The 22,205-nt window shown below is 37.1% G+C and overlaps 1 protein-coding gene across 13 annotated transcripts in view; it reads left to right on the plus strand.

The window, feature by feature from the left end:
* Window positions 1–22,205, plus strand: part of PKP4 (plakophilin 4) — a 238,618-nt gene that overhangs the window by 79,261 nt on the left and 137,152 nt on the right. The window lies entirely within an intron of this gene.

Consider the following 22,205-nt stretch of genomic DNA (forward strand, 5'->3'; position numbering starts at 1 on the left):
TGTTCTAAAACTTGTCAAACTGTGCCAGTTTGCTTCAATGTCATGTTTATGTTCAGTTTTTTAATAAAGGATACTATTTATCCTTCAAGTACAAGTAACCTCCTAAATTAGATCTTATCTGTTGTGCTTAGAGAAATTGGAACTCCTGCATTTAATTTCTTCAGATTTAAAAGCTTAATGAGGTAAATGTAAATTTAAAGCTCCACAGTTTTCTTTTCTGCCCCCTCCTTCAAAAATAAGACTCTTTCTGTTGGAAATAATTGGATAGTAATTTAAAAAAAAAAAAAAACTTACGGTTAAACCTCTGGTTCTTTTCTTCTCGAGAGTTATAAACTTAGATGTATATTTGCTGAAATATTTTTTAAAAAATCAATAGTTCAGATGACTGATTATGACAGAGAAGAAAGGAATATTCACTACCTCATTATTTCACTGTTTGCTATAACTTAAAGCTAGGTATGCAGAGTGAAAGAATACTCCAGAATGATATCTGACATTAGAGCTATGTTTTCAAGAAGAATTTCACAGTTGATTCTGGTAACAAGATATCAAAATATTTTCCATCCCCTTACTAAAATGTGAGGCTTTTAAAACATTCCACAAACTAATTTGAGAAGACACAAAAAATTGTTGTCAGTACTGTTTTCATTTTCCACCAAACTCTAGGTTATCCAAGCTTCTCTCACCTTTGAGGAGGAAAACAAAGGACTCTTTTCTTATTGTACTTCATAGTTGTCAAGATTTGACCCAAAGAGCTGTAAACTGAGGGGACTCTGATTTATTTAGAGCTGTTAGTGTATACCACATTTTGGTGGAACATGACAGTAAACTTATCAAAATGCCCAGAACTCACTTAAAGCTAGAAACTGTGTCCCATAAACATAGCTACAGGAACTTTGCATTTGTACTTTGAGACCACATACCTTGCATGTTGAATAAAATTGGAAGCCTATTATGATTTTGGCACTGGAATTCCTTGATGGCCTCACATGACTTGAGCATTTTATGTTTTGGTGATAAATAGTATTCTGAATGAATATTTTGTAGGAGATAGCAAGAAGGGTTCCTGTTTCTGAAGATAGCCAGAGGAATACAGGTATTTGTTATTTATTAGAAGAATTAAAATATATATCCCAGATTGTTTGTTTAGTAAGAGGATATACTCTACCCTTCTATTCTTGTTCTAAGAATTTGAATCCATTAATTTATGTTTGCAGTTTTCATTCTTAATTTCTTTTAAAATTGTTTATCATCGCTCAGCACTCAGCATTTCGTTCAACCCAAGACACCGTATCCATGTCTCATTCCAAGATACTTACCTGATTTTAAAAAGCTAACTCAAGCTTCTGTAGGATTTTTGTGCTACCAGGCAAGATACTCTAATTTCTTTGTAGTTGGGGTAAAAATTTCTTAGGACTTTCCTAAAATGTCACTCCCTATCATCTGCCCAATGAGACAGAGCACAGAAAAGTTAGGAATAAGAAAATCAATTACTGTTTACCTTATATATATGATTTGAAAATAACTAGTCAGAATGCTACATTCTTAATTGTGTTAGATTCAAATGAAACAGTTAGTGTTAGATTCAAATGAAACATTTAATGTTAGATTGTGTCCTTGATTATGTTTTATATCAAAAGAATAATATTCTTGGGTGGGATGTATAATTATTTAAAAAATAAAAGCCTTGCTACCATGCAGCATTCATGGCCATGGAGTAATAACATCAGCTTCTCTGTTGTCAAAGAAGAGACCTTGTTTGGTGGCAGCCATGTCTCAGGAAGGATGTTTCATTAGGGCACAGAAGGAAGAGACCCCTTCAGTGCAACTGAAGTGGCCCTGGTTCCTATCACTACTTTCCATGTGATCTTAGGAAGATTTCTTAACCTCTCTGTGTCTCAGTTTCTCATCTGTAAAGTGGTGATAATGATCCTGAAGATATTGAAGTAACCGTTGTAAAATGTTTACAGTGGTGCCTGGCACTTTCTAGTAAGTGCTCATGGTAAGGGCTAATATTACTATTTTCATCAGCATTTCTACCTAAGAAGAAAAGGTTCCTCTTAGGAGGATCTGGTGATTCTACTCTTAAGTATGTATCAGGATTCAGTGAACCTTCTTTGGACATGGATATGAAGACAAAACAACTTTCTGAATATTGAGCTGTGTTTGCGCTGTGGTAGTATTTTACTTCTGCATGTCATTAAACTTTGAAAACTTCACCATGCTGGTCTCACAAACTAGAACTGCTTTATGTATGTATTATCAGAAATAGAGCATGTGAAAATAAATTTTACCTACATGGTGATTTAGTGCAACCCCATCATAATGTCAAGGCATTTGGTTAAAGAATTAGAGAGTAATACCTTTTAACACACACCTGAATTTTGAGAGGAAAAGTCTGGGTTCTTGAGTAAAGTACATCCAGGCCACTAAAACACCTCAGACATACTTGCCCTGGGCCATTCACAGATAAGTAGTAGGGAAGGAAATAGCAAGCAACCAAAGCAATCTTGTTAACAAAGTATTAATCTCCTAATATCCAAAATCGGATTTTGGGTGTCATAAAAACATTTAAATCTTCCTCTATGGGGCCACACTTCCCCTAGGATCCCAAAGACATAACTGTTCCTTATTCCTTGACAGAATGCTAAGATGCATGTTCTCTCCCTTTTGTGAAGTAATAACCTTTCACATTGATTCGGTCACTTAGGTGCATACCTGTGCAGTTATAGAAAAAGTCCTTGCTTTTTGACAGATAGAAGGAATCTACTTCTGTTCAAGTTCTGCCTCTTTTGTGAAGCCATTTGCACCCCAGCTGAGGTCGGGTCTCTCTCCGCTTTATTCCACTGCTTTATATCCCTCTCTAGCACTTTATTCCACTGCTTTGACTCTTACTGTATGCTTCTTTGGATGATATAGTCAGCTATCTAAGGATAGAGCCATGTTTTATACAGTGTTTTACACATGTGTCACAGGCTACTCTCCCAACCCCTTTACTATATTAGACTTGTAATAAATGATCGATCAAAAAGGGAGTGAATGAATAATACTGGCCCTCAGATTTCTTTGTCACCAGCTAACTGTTCTGTGAAGATAATGGAACCTGCAGCCACATTCATAGAACACTGCTAAGCCAGAGAATCTCACAGGGAGCACTTAGAAAACTAGTTACTCACCTGTGTATTTTTATCCTTCAGACAACTTGTATATATTCATACTGATCTAGGAATTAAATCTGATCTCTGCATGGAGCAAACTAAAATTTTATTTCCTGTTAATGGTTAGATAATGACATACGTGTTATAAATTTCGTCTCCCATCTGTCCAACTTAGCTGAAAATTAAGTGTACAGAATAGAAGGTTATGGTTATCTTGGTGATGTCACAAAATATCCACCATCATCATGCGTACCTGGTTATACAGGTAACCACCGAAGAAATCTCTTTCAGTTAAGGATCATGTTTTAAAAGAAATAAAAAATGATCCCATGGGAATAATAATGTGCTCCTTGAACTCAAGTCTGAAATTACCTGAAGAGCCAAGTAAACATAAGCCACCAGTTGGCTGTAATCAAGATCAGCATTGGACAGGTTCTGTTATTGAACTCAACTCCCAATAAGGATCCAGTAGTCCACGATGAAAACAAGTCCTTTGTTGAAAACAAGGAATTTTTTTGCATCCTGAGAGGTTTCAAATGTATGGCAAATTTAAGAATGGTCTGGTGTCTAGCTTAATGTCTTTTGCATAGTGAGGTAAAGAAATATGGCCAAATGCGGTGCCCTCAAAGGGCCCTGCCTCCTCCCATGAAAGCCTTAGACCTAAATGATTGATTTCGCCTTGAAGTGGGTGGTACATATTTGGATGCAAAAGAATTAGAATTTGATAAGACATTGGCTGCTCATCCAGAACTTTGCTGCCACCCCCTGCAACTTAGATGTGTCAGTGTGCTAACTTCACAGGCTCAAAGGAAACAGTGAGCCAAAGACCATGTACAGGCTATTGTTATCAATGGGAAGAGTATATTGTAGTTTTTATAACTGATAGGAAGTGATCTGGATTGTAGAAACACTGTAAAAGACTATGTGGCCAATCATAGGGTTAACAAGTATATTTCATAGCTCTATATAGGATGCAAATTGATTTGCATTCTGTAGATCATGCATAATTACATTATTACATTCTTTCATCTTCTGTCATAACAGTTGCTTGCATAATTGAGACCTCGATTTGAACTTGGCCATACTCAGGCACTCTAACCTCCATTCTACTGTTCCCTCAAACCACACTCTTATTTTTGGCTTCTGATTTAAGAAGTTTGAAAACCACATTTAAGGTTGAGGCCAATCCAGATGCATGAAATTGTAAGCGCAGAACAGATTTGGTAAAACATGCTCATTTTACATATACGTTTCTTAACTCTGGTAAAGTCCTAAATTAGATAGTGTGTATACTTCTTTTGTTGCCTTTGGTGAGTTAAAATTGCAATGTTCATTACTTGTGAGGCTCTCAGAGAGAAGCCTCAAGACAATATTTTCTGACTTCAGTGAAAATTTCAATTCTGCCTTCAGTGTGTCCATATTAATGTAGGTGATACTTAAATATCAAAGAGTGAAATGAGAGTCATTAAAGATCCTTAATTTTTGAAGATAAAATAAGGAAATTTGGAGCCAACTGTGCCCTATTGATATTACTTCATTTTTACATGGATATGTTAGCTTCAGTAATTACACACCCTTCCTGTATGGCAGAATGCCCAGAACTGAACAAATTCCAGTGCAATTATTTACTTTATTCCTTCGAAACTGAAACAACTCAACTGTTGTGCACCTGCCTTTGCAACTTCCTTTTATTTGGTCCCTAAGTTTATTTACAATAAAATCATTCTCTCTGACACACCTCAAACACATGCAGAAGACAGAATTTTTATTTCAGCTGTAAACAAGCATAGTTTTTTGCTTAGCTAAAAGCACTGTAAGAACAATGCCTAAAACTTGGCATTTTTCCTGTGGTAACTTAGTAATTGCTCCTACTGGTAACTGGATTATTCTGGCGATTGTAATTACCACATAATGTATAGTGAAGTCTTCCATGCCTGAACTGCATCATCAAACACAAGGTAAGATTGGATCTTTTCTTAATGATTTCTGTGGGATCATCAAATTTGAAAGCGTTATCTCCTTAATATTATGGCAGTGTGGTTCAAGATGAGGTCAGGTGGTAGAGTACCTGTGATACTGTTCGGCCTGGATTCAAAAATTCTGAACCCCGAGACTTGCTTCTCAGATCAGTCTTCTTTAAGTGTGCTGTGGTCAGACTGTAACATTTCTCTTCCATGTGTTCATGGTGTAGGGTATCCTTCACTTCAGGTGTCTCTGTGGTTAAGGAATACAACTGAGTATGGCCAACAGCTTTATTCATTATGTGAGTGTATGCAAAAAAAATTGTCCGCAGCAAGATAAAAAATTAGATTGCCAAGTTAGCTAGCAACAGTTATATCCCTTTTGTGATGGCCTGATAAATGATCGGCTGGACCTATTGGCAAAGTTCTCCAGTCTTACATGTCTCAGGAGTGCATCCTGAGTAACTATTTGTTCTATTTGAGTCGGTTGGAGACTCTTTTTAGGTTTATTGGGTGCTGTAGGTTTTGTTTGTTTTGTTTTGGGGTGCTTTGCTTTGTTTTGATGTGAAGAGTTCTTAAATTCCAGGAATTTGAACAGGCTCAGTCTGGCTTTGCACACATAGCTATATCACATATGTAGACATGAAATACATAGTAGGTGCCTAAAAATACTTACTGTATTAATGAACTGGGAATGTAAAAATGCTCAAGATCCCCCTGTAGTTAGCTTTAGTGCTTGCTTTTAACTAAGTAAAAAATATCCATGGAAAGCCTCCTGTAAACAAAACACTCTGTCCAGGAAAGGGAGGGAGGGAGGGAGGGAGGGAGGGATGGTAAGGTGGTCTACAAAGATGATCTGTTCCATATAGTTGCCACCTCAGAAGAATGCAGAGGCACAAACCATATTGTATACTTTATGTGCAGTAATTGGCAAGTATGAATATTCATTTATGGAACCACAAATTCCAAGAATGTGTGTTTTTGCCCCCTTTTTTATTTAAGCAGGTTATAGATATGTATTGTATTGAATCAGTTTTATGTAAATTTGTTAACTTAGACATTTTTAACTTCAATTTTTGCCATTGAATTAGCATTACCTTTCGTTTACATTTGAAAGTAATGCAGTATTTTTCCTTTATTAACACTTAAAGCTAACCCTGACTTTGTATGTTTAAAATGATAATTTCCTTTTCACTTGAATAACAGTTCCTGTTCAGAGTTAAATTATGAATATATGGAATATTTTTTCCCCTGTACATGCAAAGTTGATGCTATTAAAGTTGAAATGAGTGACTGCTGAGTTGGTGAGATTAAATGGATGACAGGATCATTCAGCATTGAATTCTCTGCACTGCGTGATCGTTTTTCTTTTTAGTATCATTTCTGGAGAGAAAAATATTTTAGAAACATTCTTTTCCCCTCAGGTCTAACCCTGCAGTTACTCCATAGCTATAGCAAAACAGTCTATCTTCATGTTGAAGTGCTCTCGATTTCTAAATTGCCGTTTTTGTTACTTTTGCAGAAATGGGTCCGTATGGTCTTGCTGCATCTGTTTATATGTTAGGAATGTATTGTTTCCAAAGTGATCAGATCTGCTTGTACCTCAGCAAAGTAATTTAGGTTATGATTATTGCATTTTAGACATTCCTAAGAAAAATCATTTAAAACGTATAGTTTTTTTTTTCCAAGTAGTTCAAAGATAAATCTATGTCTTCGCTTAGAGAATCTTAAGAGTTTTTATGCACTCAAACCTTAATACAGGGGTTGCATGTAATAGAAACAGTCTGCAAGCAAATTGAAAGAGCACATTATTGAAACTTGGAGACAAATGCATGTTATGCAATTCTGTATAAGTTATATTTCAGATATGAATGTGGCTATCATAAATTGAAAGATAGTTTTCTTAGAATTAAAACCTCTTGACTGTTGAAAGAAATTGTAATTTTCCTTTAAAAATTGGAGTTCAAGGTATGTTTTAATGTATAGGCTACTTAATTTATATTTTAATTTGCAGACTTTTATATATGAAAATTCCCACAGAGCAGCATGACATCAGAAAAGTATTCATTGTGTGGTATCATTGTCCATAATAGGAATATATCTGATTTGCAAGTTTTCCTAAGATCATTCCTAAAGCCTAAATCAAGATAAAGGTCCTTAGCCACTGCATAGGGCCTTTTATTAAGCTGTTCTAGGGGAATTGATGCTTACTATTTTAACTTTATATTCAAAAACTAAGGACTGGGGCACCTGCGTGGCTCAGTCAGTTAAGCGTCTGACTTCGGCTCACATCATGATCTTGAGGTCTGTGAGCTCGAGCATCGCGTCGGGCTCTGTGCTGACAGCTCAGAGCCTGGAGCCTGCTTCGGATTCTGTGTCTCCCTGTCTGTCTCTGCCCCTGCCCTGCTCGCGCGCTCTCTCTCGTTCTCAAAAACAAATAAACATAAAAAATAAATTAATAGTAATAATAATAATAACTAAAGAGTAAGCCTGCCTTGCCCAAGTGCAGAGTAAATTGACACCTCCTTATTTCATTTGTGACCTTAGCTACCTCATGTGTTTCTTGCTTTAAAGCTATAATTGTTGTAAGGAGAGAAGCTCACTGGAGTTTTCCCATTGCCCCATTTTCTCCTCTGTTTCTTAATAAGGTGAATACTGTTTTCTTTATATAATGTAAGCTCTTAACAGCAGGATCTTTATTTTTCTTTTATTTCAGTTAGCAAAGTATAATGAAACAAGTGAATTCTTATTAAATTATTTTGTAGAAAAATGTATCTTAGTAATTGCTGCTGTTAGCATTATTTTAAGCAGATTGATTAGAAGATTTGATGGTCTGTAGGTAAGAATAGGAAACATATTTGTGTAACTATGCATACCGAACAGAATGCTGTTACATGTAGCTTCTTTGATTTGTACTACAGAATAAGGAAAACCTATTTTACTAATATGAAACCATTTTATTTGGGTGAATTTTTTTTTTTTAATTTCTGAACCCTTGATAAAACTTTTGATTTTCCATAAAAAACGATGAAGAACTCACTCTGTTGTCAGAGTTAGAGCTCTCCTAATGTGAGGCCAGTAGAACAGGTTTGAGAAGAATGGTCAGTGCATCATCCATGTCAGGTCTGCCTTTTTGTGATCACAAAGACCAACCCTCCCCCCCCCCCCCCCCCCCCCCGTTGCTTTACTGGTTTTGCCACTTGTTCGAACAGCCAGACTGCTATTTCTTCTCTCCCTACCATCACCACTATTACCACCACTACAACTGGAAACCAATGAAGAACTTAGGAAAGATATTGTCATAAGGATAGCTTATAAGAATCCATGAACTCTATGGAATAGAAATCTATTAGGAGACTAATAGCTAACATTTATTATTACTTACTATGTGCCAGGCATTTTGCTAAGTGCTTTGCATTGAGGATCTCCTATATTCCTTATCCCAACCTAACGAGTTGATGCTTTGAAAATCTCTTTTTTTTCTTTTTTTTCTTTTTTTCTTTTTTTCTTTTTTTTGGCCATTGAACATATCTGATCCAAATTTCTTTGTTCCGTGCATTTTCCCTCCTCAATAGATTTGGTGGGAAATATATAATTTTAAGCGATACAGGTAAATTGTTTTAGTAAATTGTTTTTAACCCTTAAATTAGCTACGGCATTTTCTGTTGCTTTTAACCTAAAACCCTGAATTATTCAGAGAGTTGTTATTATTGCCCCTGTTTACAGGGAAACTGAAACTCAGGAAGGTTGATTAATTTGCCCAAACTTACACAGTGAATAAGTAGGGAATCTAGGATTCACAGGAAATTATGTTACAGAGATGTTTACTAGACAGTTAAAATCTGCAGTGGAGTCAATAAAGAGAAGAATGGACACAGAGGAAAAGTGAGTCATTGGCAGTGACAAGATTGAGTGGTTATCTTGGAATATGAAGGAAAAGAGCAAAAAGGATATGATAAATGTTAGTAGACATGGAGCCTATAGAAAATAAATCTAATAAGCACTATGAATGTTCTCAGTAAACATTTTAGAGTAGCTAGAACAGAAGCAATAGTTAAATATAATTTTAAAATGTTTTTTCTAAGCAAAAAGTAAAGCTGTGAGTGTACTCAGGGGTTATCACATTCCAGGCATCACCTATGGAAAAGAGATTAGTCTAGAAATAACCTTGACAAAATTTTGTATTTACAAAGATATAGGAGAAAAAAAAAACCTAAGAATCCAGATTAAAAAAAGCAATTTATCTGCAAAAGATAAAATCAGACTGAGATCTAGCTTTGCTGAAACAGTAGATATAAGAAGAGCATAGAGCAATGTGTTTAGAGTGTTGAAGGGAATTTTTTTTTTAATCCAATCCAAGAGTTTTACACAGGGCTAAATTATCTAATGTGTGAAGGATTAAACGGATATACTCAGACATTCAGGGTCTCATGAGATACAGTCACCCTTGCACCCTGGTATCCTTTTGATAATTGAAGATGTGTTTTCTTCAGAAAGTCCCCAAATTTCAGACTCAGGAATGAGAAATTCATGTTACAAAATAAGTAGTGCATCTTTCCTTACTTGATTAAGATTCCAATCCAAGAATCAAGGGTTATTACATGTTATCAGTTAGATTTTGCAGTTTCTCTTGTACTCTCCTGTTTCCTGTGGTCCACAAGCTACATACTCCTTCAAGTAGTTCAGATGGATGTGTTAATCTGGTGACCACCACTATAGGCCATTGTTTATTCTGATTCACTTTTGATAATAGCAGCTAAACTGCTTACATGTTTTAATTTTTTTTTTTAACCTTTATTTTTGAGACAGAGAGAGACAGAGCATGAACGGGGGAGGGTCAGAGAGAGGGAGACACAGAATCTGAAACAGGCTCCAGGCTCTGAGCTGTCAGCACAGAGCCCGACGCGGGGCTCAAACCCACAGACCGCAAGATCACGACCTGAGCTGAAGTCGGATGCTTAACCGACTGAGCCACCCAGGCGCCCCAAAACTGCTTACGTGTTTTAGATACTCCACAGGGAGAACACCCAGTCAATGCAGAATTTCATTTAGAAATTCAATGGCGGGCGTCTCGGTGGCTCAGTTGGTTAAACGTCTGACTGTCTTTTGTTTGTTTGTTTTGTTTTTAAGTTTATTTATTTATTCTGAGAGAGAGGGAGGGAGGGAGGGACGGAGGGACAGGGAAAATCCCAAGCAGGCTCTGTGCTGGTAGAGCAGAGCCCGACACAGGACTTGAACTCAAAACCCTGAAATCACAACCTGAGCTGAAACCAAGAGTCAAGGCACTCATCTGACTGAGCTACCCAGGCACCCCAAACCTCCAGCTCTTGATTTCAGCTCAGATCATGATTTCACAGTCCTGAGATCCTTAGGCTGCAGCACTGGGCATGGAGCCTGCTTGAGATTGTCTCTCCCTCTTCCTTTGCCCCTCCCTTGTTTTTGTGAGCATGCACACATGCTCTCTCTCTTCGTAAAAAAAAATAAAAATAAATAAATAAATAAATAAATAAATAAATAAATAAATAAATAAATAAAATTGAATAAAATTGAATAAAATTAAAATAAAATTCGGCGGCACTTTTCATTGTCCCAGCATGTAAGATGTTTTGCAACCTGTAAACTTCTATTGAATGACTTGAGTCATGATTTGTTGGCTTATTGAATTTGCAAAGACCCCCCCCACCCCAAAAAAAAAGTCTCGAGTTTGAGCTGGGAACAAATTCCTATTCCTATTATCATCTTCCATTGACCTATGAGTATTATTTTAATTGTGCTTAAAATATCAATGTTGGTAATATGCTCTTAGTTATATTAAGATACATATTCAGAAAAGTCTTGTAAGGAAATTCCCAAAGGCGTTCTGGAGTAAAAAGGATAGGATTTGTATCCTTAACACTGGACAAGGTAAGCATCAGGAGATTAGCAGATACCTGTTGAATGAATGAATACAACGAAGGTGATCTGTGCAAAGTAATTACAAATGAATAACGAAAAACAAGGTGGGGGGAAAGGGGAGATATTTGATATTAACAGATAATTGATGACAGAAGGAATATAAATGACATATACATATGACATAATTTTCTTACCTCACTAGTAATCACAGAAATATGAATTAAAATAATGGGGAGGCATCTGGGTGGCTCAGTCGATTAAGTGTCCGACTTTGGCTCAGGTCATGATCTCACGGTCCATGAGTTCAAGCCCTGCATTGGGCTCTGTGCTGACAGCTCAGAGCCTGGAGCCTGCTTCAGATTCTGCATCTCCTCTCTGTGCCCCTCCTCCTATCGCTCGTGCGCTTGCTCTCTCTGTCTCTCAAAAGTAAATAAACGTTAATGAGAATAATGGAATATATCTGCCTATTATATTAGTAACAGTTAAAACAGTGTAAGTGTTGTGATGTTGGCAATTTCACATAGTAGTGATGAGAGTAAATTGGCACAACCGTTTTGGAAAGCACTTTATGATCTGTAGTAAAGGCATTAAAGATGTTTGCATCTTTGGCTCGGTAATTCCAATTCTAGGGATCCAGTCTAAAGAAATATTTACTGTTAACACAAATATATTAATCATAGCAATGTTTCTAATATCTAAAAATTGGCAACAGCCTAATATCCCAATATGAGTAGAATGATTATATAATAGTGTATGTATATGATGGGGTTTGCACAGCCTTTAAAAACCACATTTTTAAAGAATTTTTAATGATGTGGGGGGAAGAGTTCACAATACAACTACATGTTATAGAATCTTGCTATACAAATACATATTCATGTAAATAAACACACATGTGCACTCATTAATAAAACAGGAGATACTCCTGAAGGTTATGTAAGAATCTTCAGATGCTTTCCCCTTTGTATTTTCCAAATTTCTTACAGAACACATGTTGTGCTAATAAAAATTCTAAAGCCACAAAATAATAGAATCTAGGAGGGAGAAAGCCTTTATAAAAATTATTGTAAAAAAGTTACTACAGACTATGGTTGACAGAGAAGGAAAGAAAAGACGTTTATATAACTTATAAAATGTGGAAAACTTGTCAGATGAAGCATGGTTGAAATGGAAAATTTTGCATGACTAGCAATCTTCAGATCCAGAAAGGTATAATGGCAGTGATTAAGAGCAGGAGCTCCCACTTCTACCCCTGGCTATGATGTGTGACTTTGAACTTTGGGTGGAGGCTCCTGTGTCCTCATAATGGTTCCAATCTTACTAAAATAGCAAGTACTCAATATAACATTTACTACAGTTGTTATCCTTGAGAAGGTAGAAAGGTTTTGGAAGTGCAGTGTTCTAGCCTGGGGCCACTTAGCAGGGACCTGGATCCAGAATGAGAAATACTCAAAGGGAGATGCCCAGGCTAAGATGTGGCCCATGGAAGGGGTTCCAAGCAAAGGACCAAGCTGAGGTTACATGCCTAAGGACGCTTATGTCATCATGCTGATGAAGCTAGTCGGAGGGGTCAATGTCTGTCTGGATCCGTAGAGATAAAGGTTATGTCATCTTAATATAATTTTGCAAATTCAACTCTTTACAGCTATCTTTAGAGTATATTCGGAAATCTCATTAACAAATTCCTCAGATACATCTTTACCAGTTGCCTTGGAGGGAATTCTAGCAAGTATCATTAAGTAAGAGAAGGAAGATGCAAAGAAGTATATAAAATATCCATTTTTTTGGACTGCCCCCCTCCAGGATATAAATTCCAAGGATGCTTTCCACTTTATTCCAGAGTTTTAGAATAGTGTCTGATACTAATCAGCTCTGAGTACTTACAGAAGATACACACTTGTTCAAAATGTTTGACTATTCATGGAAAACAAGTAGGGAATAAAACACAAGTACGCTAGTGCACATCATCACATTAATTACCTAGGAAAGGTGAAGGAGGAAGTAGGAACCCCTCCCTAGAACACAGAGAAAGAGGGGCATATCCAAAGTAAATAGTTTCTTCATGATGTGTTTAGGACAGCTTGTACCTGATTACTTTTTCCTTGCTATTAGGAAAATCAGTCTTGCAGAAAATCAGTAGTCCAAAGAGATTGTTCAGAAATGATGTTTTTTTTCTAAAGTGTAACGGTGGTCCTTGCACCTTAACTGGAACCACATGACACTTTGGGTTCTCCTGTGTGACACGTAGATATCAGCAACTCCACCCAACAGCCTAGTGACAGAAGAATAACTACATCTTGAAATGAGGTCATACATTTTTGTGGGGGGTGAGGGTCAGTCTGTACTGTCATGATTATATTTTCTACCTTTTAAATGCTTCCCGCTATATTCTCATTGAAAATATAGCTTTAGTGAGTCATGTCTAAACCTGAAGAAATCCTGTGCTTTTACAAAGGAGTTGAGAATCTGTCACTGCTGTGATGGTCCATACCCCTAATCTGTTCTCACCTTCCATAACCCGGATATAGTCCAAAACCAGTTGGAATCACTTGGACTGATTTATTTAACCTGGAAGAACTCACACTGGTATATTCTAAATGTTCCTTTATGACATATTCCTGCACAAAAAGGTAAATGTAATAATTATGACTGCTTACTTTATGACTAGAGCAATGCAAAAAATAAGGAGCTATATCCAATACAGTTCTTGTGTCTGACAAATACCACCCCAATTTCAAAGTCCTTTACCCCAGACAGAGTAGAAATATACCAAAAAATGAGTACGTTGGCCACAAAATATTGCAAAGCACAAGAACCAGTTTGCTATTCTGTGGCTGTTTTAGCTAGCATGTTGACTGGTTTTTAAACATCTTGAGGAAACCATGTTCATCATTACAAATACCTTGACAGCTCCAAAAATAATGGCAAATGGCGACCTAAGAGCCTAGGCCAGGCAGTGGGTCTGGGGTACCAGTCAGGAGAACTGAGCCAAAAAAGCACGGGTCCCTCCTGTTAACACTTCACTGGGATATTTTGGAAGGTGTTCCACGTAGGCTGATCATGATCATCCCATTAGCCAAGGTATCCTCTCAGCCAGCAAGCCTGCACCTAGGATCCTCTAGAAGAGGCACACAGAGCCCTCTGAGCTTCGTTCTGTCCTGAGGACATCACTTTACCCTAGTGAATATTTTTAAATGAGGTTATCCTCATTATTATTTATGGTAAGAATCTGATAATCCTAACTCATCAGGGAGCTCTTACAGAATTTCAGTGTATTCTTCTAAAGATTTCAGTTGTTTCAAAATTCATCTTGGTACAGTGGGAAGAATGTAGGCATTGATGTCCAGCCAACCTGGCTCACATCCAGACTTCTACAAATAACTTTATGATATTGGGCAGGCCCTCATAGCCTGTTGCCCCCTCTGAACAATTAGAATAATAATGTATAGTTTGTTGGTTGTATATTTAAAATGCAAATAATGCTTGGTACTTAATAGGTGGTCAAGTCCCTCTGTAGAAGCAGAGCTGAGGTGTTTTATGAATATTGACACTTTATCTTTTGGGGGGTTTTTCAGTGATAAAGCTGACATTGAAATCTAGTTGCTCTTGAAATTGCTATAGCAAAATGAAGCCACCCACCCAGTATAGTGTATTGTTTACTCTGTTGCTCTTTATTTCCTGTAGAGCATTAAATTTATTTTCCATCTTTATCTACCAGAAATCTTTAACTCCCAATCTTCCAATTTTGTTTGGTGAGCTGAGAAAATCCCCATTTGTTTCCTACTAGAACCTGCCTTAGGATTTCTTCTTACCTGAAATGCATTTGAACATTATGTAGTCTAAAATGATGTAATATGATTGTTCCATAAGCGCTCTCTGCCGGATCTGAGAAACCATTAATTGTTTTGAGAATATGAGCTGTGGCTGGGTAGAAGCAGTAGGTTCTGATTCACAGTGCAGGATGGTGTGCTCAAGCAATTTGGTGTGTTCCAGGTGTTAAAACCATCATGGGGAGATGGATAATGTTCTGTTTTGAACCCCTTAAAGATGATTCCCAGGTTATCATATTGGAAAGAATCCAGAGGAATTATTTCTTGGAAGGTTTTAATATTTTCAGTTTTTAATATTAGGTCACAAGTGCCCTGTAATAGTCAATAAGTCTTTGTAAGACATGTCCACAATTCCTGGCAGACAGGTGGCAGATATAAGAAAAGATAAAACACTGCAAATAAAATGAACACCAAACTCTGATTGGACGTAGCAGTTCTGAATTGTGTTTCTTACTGAGCGCTAACGAATACTGCTCTGATGCTGTGGCATTCAGTGAGTATCTATTCACCAACCATCAATTATTGACAGTTCCTAATTGTCAATATTTATTGAGTACAGTGTGATAATAAGTACTTTGTACATATCATCTCCTGTATCCTCACAACCGTCCTATAATAAGTCTCTTGCTGTTATTTATAAGCCTTGGTTTACCAATAAGGAAGCTGAGTCATAAGGGAGTTTGTGAAACCCAAGTCCTCCAGAATCATCCACAGCAGAATTCTTTGTTCCTAGAATGGGACCTGCTGCATAAAAGGTACTCGGTTGATATTTGTTTGATATCAATCTGGTTAGAATCCAGAGACTAACAAAAGATTCAGTTCCAGGAGAATATCTGACCCTAAAGCCTACAGCCTGAATTACTTCATTTTTCTGCTCCTCTCCTCCTTCATTCAGCCCTATATTAGACCAAAATTGAAGACAAGACCCCAGCCCTCTAGATGCACAATCCAGTGAAGATGGTTACAAACCAGTAAAGGGTTGTATATGTTTCCTAAGCTTCAGAATAAGAGTTGAGGAAGGTAGGCACTAAAATAGCTCTGTCATAAATATGTGTTCCCTTGGCTTCAGGTTTAGCTGCTATAATGAGACATCATAATAGTGTGGCCTGAACAAGATGGAAATCGAGTCTCTCTCATGAAACATTCCAGAGAGTAGTGGTCCAGAGCTAGCCAAAGCAGCTTTGCCATGTGGTTGCCTTCTCTGGGTCTGAGGTGGCTCAGTTCTCATTAGGGTCTGGCTGGCAGGTAGCGGTAAAGAACCAGGGGAACATACACGCATTCCTTTTGGAGAACATGGTCTAGACGACACTTGTTCTTCACAGCAAGCTGCGTCCAAAGCTGGGAACGCATGCTCCAGTTAAGCAACAATGAGATCGGTGAAAATGATTCTTAATAGCCAGCAGTCCCCTTGGGAAGAGTAGGGGTGCTCTGGCACCTGGGCCTTGTTGCTCCTCAGCTCTTTTCCACCTGCCTTACTGTACCTTCCTTTAGATTAGCATTAGACTGGGCTGTGCCATGCTGGATGTTTCATGGTAGGTCCATCAAGGACCAGAATCAGAATCATTACACTGATTATTATGTTTTCTGAGAGATGGTTTTGTTTCTCTATTTAACATTAGTAACAAAGAGGTGCTATGGAGAATATGGTTCCCTTGTATTCTCAGTAACTTTTTATTTTAAAATGCTTCAAGTTCATCTTTCCTGTCGATACTGCTTAAATTTTTAAAAATCCTCATATTGAACTTTCCATGATATTGCCATCTTGTAAAATGATCACGGAAATTAAATTTTTAAAAAATTCTCATATTGAGCTTTTCATGTATTGGGGGAATTTTTTCCTTTTTTTTTTCTTTAAGATTCTTTCAGCCGATTTAGGAATTAAGCCAACATGAGACAGATTAATAGGAGGAAAAGCCCAAGTTTTATTAAATGTGCATGATGGCCCAGTAATGAAATTGAGACCCAAAGAAGTGACCAAGGCAAGCAGTTTTTATACATTTTAGACAAAAAGTACAGTAGTGTGGAATTGTCAGGATAAAGAAGGCAGATGCTTGGGAACTTCAGTTAGTAAGGAATTTTAAGTGGAATTTGGGTGGAGGTAGTAGATTAATAAAAAGTAACCAAATTTGTTTCTACAGCTTTCACGGTTTCAAAGTCCCTATCTCTTTACTTAGTATAGGGGTGGTGCCTTTTGTATGGAAGATCTGTTTCCTGCTTTTGAGAGGACAGAGAAGAGTGAGTGTCCTTGCACAGTTTCCCAAGTAGCTTCAATTCAGAATGATCAATATGCCACCGTGGCATATTTGAGGTGGCCTGCCCTGGGCCTCTAAACATGCTATTACCATCTTGAAAAACAGTAATGGAAATTGCTGAATATGCCAGTATAATAATTGATGCTGCTATGAGATCCTAAGTGTTTTGTTTCTATTTCTTTACTTCTCATTTTCTGCGTTTGGAAAACTCTTTTCATTACCCCTTGGGTCTTAAATTTAAGTATTTTTTATAATATGATCAGGTTTCTCTCCAGGGAACTCCGAGGCTCAATTTATATTTGTAAGCATGTTGAAGGCCGATAATTCCCCCCATTACCTGAAAACTTTTTCCTTTACAATTTATAATTGGAAATGAGTGAATTTCAAAGTGTAATCTCAACTAAAGCACAGAGCCTGATGCGGGGCTCGAACTCACAGACTGTGAGATCGTGACCTGAGCCGAAGTTGGGCACTCAACCTACTGGGCCACTCAGGTACCCTGGGATTGTTTTACTTTAAATATGGCAGAACTGCAGTGTAAATGGGTTGACTTGCTGTTCATGGTCACACAGTTCATATGCAGTTAACAAGAATCTTCTCCCTTATCCCTCGACCCCCTTTCCACTACCAGTTGCTGAGCTTGTGCTCTTGGCCAAGGTTCAGGAGAGCCACGCTTAGGTGAAGCAAAACCACTCTCTAGTTGTGTCACCCTAGCCCAGCCACATAGTGTTTCCAAGCCTGAGTCTCTGTTGGATGAATGGGATAAGAGTAATTAGTTGACTGCCTATTGCATGAGGGGTAAGACTCATCATGAGAATACAACTATATAGAAATCCTCTAAGTTGTAAAATTTATTGTTTCGAAGCACTGTTATGATATCCTTATAGTTAGCAAAATGACAGTTATTTCCCTTTAGGAAGTGGTATAATATAGCATTGTGGACTAAGAAATAAGGGTTCATTTAGGCCTCAAATATTTTCAAGTTAGAAATCTTAATTTGGTTCTCCCTGCCATAAATATTCTCCTATTGTACCCTCCTCACCCACCCCAGCTTAATGAAAAAGTCCTGGTTGTGTTATGTTTGCTTCATCCCACTGATATGTAGGCTGCATAAAGGAGACAGTGACAACAATGAAGAATTTGTTTTGATTGGTGATTCTTTCTGCTCTGATTAGTGAATGTGGTCTGAACTGAACATGCCACCAGAAGCCAAAAGGTCCTGTATTCACATGCAGTCATCCATCCAACTCAGTATATACACATCTATTTTCCATGTATAAATAAATGTCAAACTTCTTCACATTCATCATCTGTTGGAACTTCAGGACAGAAGAAACCATGTCAAGAGAAAGCCCTCTTTACCTGCTGGTGGAAACAGAAAATGGTAATAGTGAAGAGACATTTAAGGAAGCTGGAGTTTAATGAATGAATCTCACCTGTTCCACCTAGCACCTTCTACCTTCAAGGCTTTTCAGTGAAAGGACCAGTATCTGGTTCCGTCCTCTGCACATGAATACACAGTGTTATTGGGCACCCAGTGATCCAGCATTTGTAGTCTTTAGTTCAGAGCATGAAAGAGGGAAGGTCTAGTTTCCACATTTATATGGGAGCCACAGGGCACAAGACAGTTGAGAATTACTTCTGATAGGCTTTGTTTCCTCTGGAGGAAGTCTTCTCTTTGCGAAGGCTTGGCTTCCTCCCCAGGCGCCTGGGCCTCCTCACTCTCCCTCTGTCTTCCCTTACTTTAACAGCTGTTTCCTTTTCCTGCTTCCACAGCTTTGTCCTTTTTGCTCTTCCTACAGTCCTACCAGCAGCAATGTTTCCTATTGTTTGTTCAAAGAAAGGGAGGTGGAGAAGAGCTTAAAATGTGAGGTATGGGTAAGTGTTCTTTTAAGTTGTAAACTGATGGAGGGTAATGTGTAAGCTGTTGTTACCTCTTGCAGAGCATTGATAGAATCTCATGAGTTCAAATGCTTTTAATAGTAACAACACAACTATTATGGGGTGTAAGCAAATGCAAATTATTTTTCTAATAATACCTGTATTCAGTTTGTAGTCTTCATACTTTTGGAATAGTTTTTTATCATATCCATGAACAACTGTAGCTGTTCATATATAGATGTATTTATATAGCTACTTAAATGTATTTTATAGCTGTTCATTTCTGTAAAATATATTTTATCTAATGTATGAATATTAATATATGAAAGCTTTAATATATTCATATTGATGTATGAATATATTAGATATATATTCACTTATACATACACATATATAAATATATATATACACGTGTGTGCGTGTGTGTGTGTCATGTTTGGTTCAAACCTGGTGCTATAGTTTTTGTGCCTGTAAACTGTTAATGAAATTTCACAAATACATTGTATGGTTTAATTAATGTTTATAAAAATTCTTTGAAGGTAAAATCTCTAGATAAATGCAAGAATTATGATTGCTTTCTTCATGTAATTCCCAGGACTCAATTTTTCTTACATATAGTTTCTCACATGATCAATCAAGGTTTATATGTGATACCTTTCACAGTATTTTAACTTAAAATCATGTTTTGGTTGAGGTACATACTGGATTATTCCTACTGGTTTTACTCTCTTTTTTTTTAATTTAATTTTTTTTAATTTGCATCCAAATTAGCATATAGTGCAACAATGATTTCAGGACTAGATTCCTTAATGCCCCTTACCCATTTAGCCCATCCCCCCTCCCACAACCCCTCCAGTAACCCTCTGTTTGTTCTCCATATTTAAGAGTCTCTTATGTTTTTGTCCCCCTCCCTGTTTTTATATTATTTTTGCTTCCCTTCCCTTATGTTTATCTGTTTTGTCCCTCAAAGTCCTCATATGAGTGAAATCATATGATATTTGTCTTTCTCTGACTGTCTAATTTCGCTTAGCATAATACCCTCTAGTTCCATCCATGTAGTTGCAAATGGCAAGATTTCATTCTTTTTGATTGCCGAGTAATACTCCATTGTGTGTGTGTGTGTGTGTGTGTGTGTGTGTGTGTGTGTGTGTGTGTGTGTGTACACACACACATATATATATATACACCACGTCTTCTTTATTCATCCATCAATGGACATTTGGGCTCTTTGCATACTTTGGTTATTGTTGATACTGCTGCTATAAACATGGGGGTACATATTTTCCTTCAAAACAGCACACCTGTATCCTGTGGATAAATGCCTAGTAGTGCAATTGATGGGTCATAGGGTAGTTCTATTTTTAGTTTTTTGGGGAACCTCCATGCTGTTTTCCAGAGTGGCTGCACCAGCTTGCATTGCCAATGCAGTTGCCAACAATGCAAAAGAGATCCTCTTTCTCCACATCGTTGCCAACATCTGTTTTTGCCTGAGTTGTTAATGTCAGCCATTCTGACAGGTGTAAGGTGGTATCTCATTGTGGTTTTGATTTGTATTTCCCCGATGATGAGTGATGTTGAGCATTTTTTCATGTTTTGGCCATCTGGATGTCTTCTTTGGAGAAGTGTCTATTCATGTCTTTTGCCCATTTCTTCACAAGATTATTTGATTTTGGGGTGTTCAGTTTGATAAGTTCTTTATAGATTTTGGATAATAACCCTTTATCTGATATGTCCTTTGCAAATATCTTCTCCTATTCTATCAGTTGCCTTTTAGTTTTGCTGATTATTTCCTTCACTGTGCAGAAGCTTTTTATTTTGATGAGATCCCAGTCATTCATTTTTGCTTTTGTTTCCCTTGCCTCTGGAGACGTGTTGAGTAAGAAGTTTCTGTGGCCAAGAACAGAGAGGTTTTTGCCTGCTTTCTCCTCGAGGATTTTGATGGCTTCCTGTCTTACATTCAGGTCTTTCATCCATTTTGAATTTAATTTTGTGTATGGTGTAAGAAAGTGGTCCAGGTTCCATTCTTCTGCATGTCACTGTCCAGTTTTTCCAGCACCAGTTGCTGAAGAGACTGTCTTTATTCCATTGGATATTCTTTCCTGCTTTGTCAAAGATTAGTTGGCCATACGTTTGTGGGTTCATTTCTGGGTTCTCTATTCTGTTCCATTGATCTGAGTGCCTGTTCTTGTGTCTTTGTAGTATAGCTTGAAGTCCGGGATTGTAATGCCTCCTGCTTTGGTTTTCTTTTTCAAGATTGCTTTGGCTATTTGGGGTCTTTTCTGGTTCCATACAAATTTTAGGATCATTTGTTCTATCTCTGTGAAGAATGCTGGTGTTACTTTGATAGGGATTGCATTGAATATTTAGATTGCTTTGGGTAGTATCAACATTTTAACAATATTTGTTCTTTCTATCCAGGAGCATGAAATCTTTTTCCAATTTTTTACGTCGTCTTCAATTTCTTTCATAAGCTTTCTATAGTTTTCAGTGTATAGATTTTTCACCTCTTTGGTTAGATTTATTCCTAGGTATTTTATGGCTTTGGGGGCAATTGTAAATGGGATCAATTCCTTGATTTCTCTTTCTGCTGCTTCGTTGTTGGTGTATAGGAATGCAACCGATTTCTGTGCATTGATTTTATATCCTGCCAGTTTGCTGAATTCATGAATCAATTCTAGCAGTTTTTGGTGGAATCTTTAGGGTTTTCCATATAGAGTATCCTGTCATCTGCAAAGAGTGAGACTTTGACCTTACAAAGTCTAATCCAGCAATATGTAAAAAATTACATACAAAGTCTAATCCAACAATATGTAAAAAATTAATTCATTATAACTAAGTGTGGTTTATCCCAAGAATGCAAGCTTGGCTTAGGATTTGAAAATTAAGCAATGTAATTCAACACATTAATAGAAAGATGGAAAAACCCATGTTATTAACTTAATAGATAAAGAAAAAGCATGTGATAAAATGAAACTTCCAATTATATTGAAGTCTTTTTGCAAACTAAGTTAATGTGTATCTATGGAAAACCTAAAGCTCATAAACTTAGTGATGAAATACTAACGACTTTACCTTTTAAGATTTTAGCCAGTGTTATAAGGCAAGAAAAAGAAAATAAGAGGCACACAGATATGAAGGTGAAAGTAAAACTTTTTTCACAGAAAGGATGATTTTATATGTATAAACTCCAGAATGGGGGTCAGCCAAATTTGGTCTATCACTTATTTT

The sequence above is a fragment of the Felis catus genome, chromosome C1 (assembly GCF_018350175.1).
Source record: "Felis catus isolate Fca126 chromosome C1, F.catus_Fca126_mat1.0, whole genome shotgun sequence".
NCBI classification, from domain to species: Eukaryota; Metazoa; Chordata; class Mammalia; order Carnivora; family Felidae; genus Felis; species Felis catus.